Source organism: Pseudophryne corroboree, chromosome 4, assembly GCF_028390025.1.
Source record: "Pseudophryne corroboree isolate aPseCor3 chromosome 4, aPseCor3.hap2, whole genome shotgun sequence".
NCBI lineage: Eukaryota > Metazoa > Chordata > Amphibia > Anura > Myobatrachidae > Pseudophryne > Pseudophryne corroboree.
The window spans coordinates 896,636,508-896,644,868 of NC_086447.1; the positions used below are offsets into that span (position 1 = coordinate 896,636,508).

General features: G+C 44.4%; 1 pseudogene; it reads left to right on the top strand.

Annotated features, from left to right (window-relative positions):
* Positions 1-7,581: 7,581 nt before the first annotated feature.
* Positions 7,582-7,700, top strand: LOC134912820 (5S ribosomal RNA; annotated as a pseudogene).
* Positions 7,701-8,361: the final 661 nt, after the last annotated feature.

An 8,361-nucleotide genomic window follows, 5' to 3' on the forward strand; every position in this document is an offset into this window, starting at 1 on the left:
ACTGAAGATTGCCAGGTCCGTTGAAGGTTCCGGTACCTGAAGTTGAGAGAGAGCGGCGCCTGGTGAGTACCGAAACTACACCTGCACAGCAGCAGCACCACCACACGCACCGCCGCACCTCTTACACCCATGGCCTACAATGCTGTTAAGATGGCCCTAAGTGTATTCAGTTTAATTACTATAATCTTGTGTAAAATATGATGTTGTTGCGCCACCTATTTTTAAAAAATGTTTCACAAAAAAATTCTTATGAAGGTATCTGAGATTTAAGATTACTTTCTCTTTCAGCCATGGAGGCAGTGGCGTATCTATAATGTATACAGGGTGTGCGGTCCAGGGGGCCAACACTGCACATCCTGTATACGTTTCACCATTACTTATCTCTCTGGAGTCCTGCTTTGGCAGCATCAGCGCTGTAGAAATTAACCGGAAAATGGAGCGGCAGAATTTTTTTCATTGTTTTGTGCATCCGCTGTAGGAAAATCCTCGGTGTCTGGCTGTGATGGGGTGGCTATTGAGACAGCCCTACTGGGGTCCAGGTTTTTTTGGGATGCCATGATCCATACGATGCTTTGTGCTAGGACAACCAGTTTTGGCTAATGCAAACTACAGGGTTTAGAGAGCCTACTTCAACATAATTTAAATGTGCGATTTTCTGTGTTTCTAAGACTTTGTCTTTTTTAAAGGCTTCATTGGATTTGGGACTTCGTCTGTTATTCCTGAAAGTCCAGGTTTGTGTTCTTTAAGTTTATTTCCAGAGATACTTGGAGACTATTCCTGCTATTCAGACTTTTCTCAAGGGGTTTCCACATATTCGTCCTCCCATTTTAAGGACTACCTGGTCTTTTCTTCCAAAGCTGGTCTCCAGGATTCATATTAAATAATCAGGAAAGAGTGGTTCCATCATATTGTGAGAGCTCTCCGTTTTTATATACAGTAGATACAGCAGTTCTCAGGAATTTCAACCTATAGAGAATTTGTCCTATTTTTGGTTGTCAAAAGAGATTGAACTGCTTCCAAACAAACCATTGCTTGATGGATTTGAGAGGTCATCTGTCAAGCTTACACTTTAGCTAGCCTTCCGGTGCCTCATCTGGTTTCTGCCCTCTCTACCCAGTCAGTCAGGACCTCTTGGGTGACTTGGCGTGGAGCCTCAGCAGAGTAGCTTGCAGGGCCTCCAGGCTCCACATGGTCCACATCACACTATTTTATTAATTTCTAACATTTTGACATCTTCACCAGAGATGCTGGTTTTGGATGAAGGGTCTTCCATGCAACTCAATAGTGTTCACTCGTTAGTGGACAGTTTAGGGATGCCCCCTTGATTTTCCAGTGGCTGAAAAAGAAAACAATATTTTGGTTCTTTAGCTGATGGTGGACACTCCATGCCCTTTTGTTTACTCTCGGCTTTCCGTAGTTGTGGTTAAGGTTGCATTATGCCAGGTCAATGGACCCTCACATTTGGTTGTGTTGCGTGCCAGGTGTTCTTCTTCTTCTCTTCTCTGTCCTTCTGGTATTTGCTAGGTGAAAACTGTCTGCACAGGGCAGGGGGTGGTGTATATGAGAGGAGGAGCCTGATCTGCTTTAAAAGTTAACATTTTAGTGCCCAGACTCCTCCAGCACCAGCTGGTTTTCAGTGTGCCCCATGACATCAGAGAAATAGATTTATTAGGTAAGAACCACAATTTTATTTTTCAATAAAGTTATCAGAATAGACTGATTTTCCCCATCTTCCGTTTGTTCAATGCTATACTGCAGTCAATACTACATGTATTGCCAATAATATTTATTTTATACATATACTCTGTATCATCATGGTCATATGATTGCTGTTTACGGATACTTTTTTTGTAAAACTGCGCTGTTACTCCTTACAATGCCTTACAAGTGGCATTGTAAGAATCAAAACTTATGTTTATCTATTAACACCTATTTATTTAGTGCACACATATTTTGTAGTGCCTTATGGGCCCTATACACTTACCGATCCGCCGCCAAGCTGCCCGACGGCGGATACGGCTGACTGGGTGACCTGGCAGTGGGGGGGAGGGGGAGGTGATGGGGGGGAGTGAAGTTTCTTCACTCCCCCCCGTCACCCGGCTCCATAGCACTGCATGCTAATATGGACAATCTCGTCCATATTGGCCTGCATGCATAAGCGACAGGGCACCATTGATTAACTAACTCTCTCTGCACATGTTATATCTGCCCCCCCTGCAGTGCACATGGTTTTGCCCAACTGCTAACAAAATTCCAGCTGCGATCAACTTGGAATTACCCCCAATGTATACATAGTCTCCCTGCACCAGACCAGCGAGTTACACTTGTTTAAATGGTATAAGAACAAAGGGATTCATCTTTACAGGATAGGAGGGGACAAAACTAGGTTATAAGTAGTGATGAGCGGGTTCGGTTCCTCGGAAACCAAACCCCCCCGAACTTCACCCATTTTACACGGGTCCGAGGCATACTCGGATTCTCCCGTATGGCTCGGTTAACCTGAGCGCGCCCGAACGTCATCATCCCGCTGTCGGATTCTCGTGAGATTCGGATTCTATATAAGCAGCCGCGCGTCGCCGCCATTTTCACTCGTGCATTGGAAATGTTAGGGAGAGGACGTGGCTGGCGTCCTCTCCGTTTATTCATTGTTGATGCAAATATTTGTGCTTGCTTATATCTTAATTGTGGGGACTGGGGAGCAGCTGTATTATTAATATAGGAGGAGTACAGTGCAGAGTTTTGCTGATCAGTGACCACCAGTTTTATCCGTTCTCTGCCTGAAAAAAACGCTCCTTATCTGTGCTCAGTGTGCTGCATATATATGTGCTCACACTGCTTAATTGTGGGGACTGGGGAGCAGCTGTATTATATAGGAGGAGTACAGTGCAGAGTTTTGCTGACAGTGACCACCAGTATGCGTTGTCTGCCTGAAAAACACTCCATATCTGTGCTCAGTGTGCTGCATATATCTGTGCTCACACTGCTTTATTGTGGGGACTGGGGACCAGCAGTATTATATAGGAGGAGTACAGTGCAGAGTTTTGCTGACCAGTGACCACCAGTATACGTTGTCTGCCTGAAATACACTCCATATCTGTGCTGCATTGTAGTATATAGTAGGAGTACAGTGCATAATTTTGCTGACCACCAGTATATAATATATAGCATTACGGTACAGTAGGTCACTGCTGTACCTACCTCTGTGTCGTCAAGTATACTAACCATCCATACCTGTGTTGCATTTCAGTTTTGCACAGTTTGCTGACCACCAGTATATAATATATAGCATTACGGTACAGTAGGCAACTGCTGTACCTACCTCTGTGTCGTCAAGTATACTATCCATCCATACCTGTGGTGCATTTCAGTTTTGCACAGTTTGCTGACCACCAGTATATAATATATAGCATTACGGTACAGTAGGCCACTGCTGTACCTACCTCTGTGTCGTCAAGTATACTATCCATCCATACCTGTGGTGCATTTCAGTTTTGCACAGTTTGCTGACCACCAGTATATAATATATAGGATTACGGTACAGTAGGCCACTGCTGTACCTACCTCTGTGTCGTCAAGTATACTATCCATCCATACCTGTGGTGCATTTCAGTTTTGCACAGTTTGCTGACCACCAGTATATAATATATAGCATTACGGTACAGTAGGCCACTGCTGTACCTACCTCTGTGTCGTCAAGTATACTATCCATCCATGCCTGTGGTGCATTTCAGTTTTTGCACAGTTTGCTGACCACCAGTATATAATATATAGCATTACGGTACAGTAGGCCACTGCTGTACCTACCTCTGTGTCGTCAAGTATACTATCCATCCATACCTGTGGTGCATTTCAGTTTTGCACAGTTTGCTGACCACCTGTATATAATATATAGCATTACGGTACAGTAGGCCACTGCTGTACCTACCTCTGTGTCGTCAAGTATACTATCCATCCATACCTGTGGTGCATTTCAGTTGTGCGCAGTATATATAGTAGTAGGCCATTGCTATTGATACTGGCATATAATTCCACACATTAAAAAATGGAGAACAAAAATGTGGAGGTTAAAATAGGGAAAGATCAAGATCCACTTCCACCTCGTGCTGAAGCTGCTGCCACTAGTCATGGCCGAGACGATGAAATGCCATCAACGTCGTCTGCCAAGGTCGATGCCCAATGTCATAGTAGAGAGCCAATCCAAAAAACAAAAGTTTAGTAAAATGACCCAAAAATCAAAATTGAAAGCGTCTGATGAGAAGCGTAAACTTGCCAATATGCCATTTACGACACGGAGTGGCAAGGAACGGCTGAGGCCCTGGCCTATGTTCATGGCTAGTGGTTCAGATTCACATGAGGATGGAAGCACTCATCCTCTCGCTAGAAAAATGAAAAGACTTAAGCTGGCAAAAGCACAGCAAAGAACTGTGCGTTCTTCTAAATCTCAAATCCCCAAGGAGAGTCCAATTGTGTCGGTTGCGATGCCTGACCTTCCCAACACTGGACGGGAAGAGCTTGCGCCTTCCACCATTTGCACGCCCTCTGCAAGTGCTGGAAGGAGCACCCGCAGTCCAGTTCCTGATAGTCAAATTGAAGATGTCACTGTTGAAGTACACCAGGATGAGGATATGGGTGTTGCTTGCGCTGGGGAGGAAATTGACAAGGAGGATTCTGATGGTGAGGTGGTTTGTTTAAGTCAGGCACCCGGGGAGACACCTGTTGTCCGTGGGACGAATATGGCCATTGACATGCCTGGTCAAAATACAAAAAAAATCAGCTCTTCGGTGTGGAATTATATCAACACAAATGCGGACAACAGGTGTCAAGCCGTGTGTTGCCTTTGTCAAGCTGTAATAAGTAGGGGTAAGGACGTTAACCACCTCGGAACATCCTCCCTTATACGTCACCTGCAGCGCATTCATCATAAGTCAGTGACAAGTTCAAAAACTTTGGGTGACAGCGGAAGCAGTCCACTGACCACTAAATCCCTTCCTCTTGTAACCAAGCTCCTGCAAACCACACCACCAACTCCCTCAGTGTCAATTTCCACCTTACACAGGAAAGCCAATAGTCCTGCAGGCCATGTCACTGGCAAGTCTGACGAGTCCTCTCCTGCCTGGGATTCCTCCGATGCATCCTTGAGTGTAACGCCTACTGCTGCTGGCGCTGCTGTTGTTGCTGCTGGGAGTCGATCGTCATCCCAGAGGGGAAGTCGGAAGACCACTTGTACTACTTCCAGTAAGCAATTGACTGTCCAACAGTCCTTTGCGAGGAAGATGAAATATCACAGCAGTCATCCTGCTGCAAAGCGGATAACTCAGGCCTTGGCAGCCTGGGCGGTGAGAAACGTGGTTCCGGTATCCACCGTTAATTCAGAGGCAACTATAGACTTGATTGAGGTACTGTGTCCCCGGCACCAAATACCACCTAGGTTCCATTTCTCTAGGCAGGCGATACCGAAAATGTACACAGACGTCAGAAAAAGAGTCACCAGTGTCCTAAAAAATGCAGTTGTACCCAATGTCCACTTAACCACGGACATGTGGACAAGTGGAGCAGGGCAGACTCAGTACTATATGACTGTGACAGCCCACTGGGTAGATGTATTGCCTCCCGCAGCAAGAACAGCAGCGGCGGGACCAGTAGCAGCATCTCGCAAACGCCAACTCGTTCCTAGGTAGGCTACGCTTTGTATCACCGCTTTCCAGAAGAGGCACTCAGCTGACAACCTCTTACGGAAACTGAGGAACATCATCGCAGAATGGCTTACCCCAATTGGACTCTCCTGGGGATTTGTGACATCGGACAACGCCACCAATATTGTGCGTGCATTACATCTGGGCAAATTCCAGCACGTCCCATGTTTTGCACATACATTGAATTTGGTGGTGCAGAATTATTTAAAAAATGACAGGGGCGTGCAAGAGATGCTGTCGGTGGCCCGAAGAATTGCGGGCCACTTTCAGCATTCAGCCACCACGTGCCGAAGACTGGAGCACCACCAAACATTCCTGAACCTGCCCTGCCATCATCTGAAGCAAGAGGTGGTAACGAGGTGGAATTCAACCCTCTATATGCTTCAGAGGATGGAGGAGCAGCAAAAGGCCATTCAAGCCTATACATCTGCCCACGATATAGGCAAAGGAGGGGGAATGCACCTGACTCAAGCGCAGTGGAGAATGATTTCAACGTTGTGCAAGGTTCTGCAACCCTTTGAACTTGCCACACGTGAAGTCAGTTCAGACACTGCCAGCCTGAGTCAGGTCATTCCGCTCATCAGGCTTTTACAGAAGAAGCTGGAGACATTGAAGGAGGAGCTAAAACAGAGCGATTCCGCTAAGCATGTGGGACTTGTGGATGGAGCCCTTAATTCGCTTAACCAGGATTCACGGGTGGTCAATCTGTTGAAATCAGAGCACTACATTTTGGCCACCGTGCTCGATCCTAGATTTAAAACCTACGTTGTATCTCTCTTTCCGGCAGACACAAGTCTGCAGAGGTTCAAAGACCTGCTGGTGAGAAAATTGTCAAGTCAAGCGGAACGTGACCCGTCAACATCTCCTCCTTCACATTCTCCCGCAACTGGGGGTGCGAGGAAAAGGCTAAGAATTCCCAGTGCAGGAGCCTGCGATTCTGGCGATACCCTGACCTGCCCATTCTGATTTTTGCAATCCCGGTGATCGTAAGCCCACTGCTGTTCTGGGTACAATATACACAGACAGCAACATTATATGTGTGTTTAATAATATGTTGTATTTCACCATATATCCTAGTAGACCTGTGTAGTATACATACAGATTGCTGCTATAAGCTCTATTTTCTAACAGCAGCTGTACACACATATATAATAATAATATTTTTTTTCATATTTGTTAGATACCTTACACTGTTTGCCTGAGTTTTCACCAACAGAGGCCAGTATATTGCTATAGAATTTTTTTTTTTTTCCATTCACTGTGATCCTCAGTGCCTCTTTTGTTACTGACAATACCATTGTTTTCCTGGCTTAGTCTGTGGGATTTACTATACTTGATTTTCTAAACTTAAATGAATTTCCACACTCATTTCAGGATGTATTATGATTATCAATGAGATTCCTCAAATTGATGCTTAAATACCATGATTGCATTGTCTGCCCAGTCTGAGTAACATGCTATGGTTTCAAATATTGGAAAGCAATTCTTTCTCTTTCTTTTTCCCTATGTGCTAATACCAGCGTTTACTGTTCAGGGCTAATTTCTCTGGTGACACAGACAATTAATGTATTATCTATCTGATCTCTAACCCAATTTCTTATCTTTTTTTGTGCTGTCTTTTTGTCAGACAATTTAACCAAAATCATAGATTTTGTACCTCTTGTTCATGCCTTACTATTTTTCCGTGGACTCTCATCTGCGATCCACGGAGCACAATACCACAGATGTGGGATTTGATGAGCCGTGCCTAACGTAGAAAGTAGATCCACATATTTTTACTTTACTCATTTCATCTCTTTTCTTGGCTTTGCAAACTGTCTCCACACTTCTTTTCTTTCTCTTATTTCATATATAGGTGCACTCTTATTGGTGTACGATCATATAAATTCTCTACTATCATACCACGCTGCCAATGCCCGATCTCGTCCGATCTTGGAAGCCAAACAGCGTTGGGCCGGGTTAGTACCGGGAGAGGAGACTTCCTGCGAATACCTGGTGTTGTAGAGCAGGGATTATTTCCCTTTCTATGTGAGTTGCGACGCCAACAGCAGTATCACCACTAATTCTTACTTCTATGATATTCCTTCATATTTGAGGCTTATGACCAATTATTGTGGCTTACGTCAGAAAGTCAGGTCCATTTGAATGCAGGTGACCATTAATTCTTGAATTTAAGTAGCCCTATCGGGACGTACTTATCAAATAATCCTTTATGACTACTCCCCGGTCCCATCAATACAGATATTCTGAACTGGTCAGGGGAAATGGGGGTAAGACGATCAAATGTCTACAACCATTCCAATCACACATTGTGATTAAACAGACCAGAACATTTTAAATTTTCAATTATCATATCCTTATTTCATATGGATCAGTTATATGGGTAATTTCGTTTTAAACGTCAACATTAAAAACTATGTTTTAAGTATTTATTTTCATATGTCATAGGAATTTTCCTTTTTTTCTAAAGGGTGCGCCCACACAAGAGCCTTCTCTCTCTCCCTCTTTCCAGTACATGTACACTCTGGCTCTGGGCGCACCACCAACTAGGACAACGTCATCTATTTAAGTTAAAAACAGGTGTTTTTTTCTTTTCTTTCCAATTTTGGAGCGTCTATTTGTCCGATTTTGGTTCTCTCGTATCAATACTGTATCAATTTGACTGGTG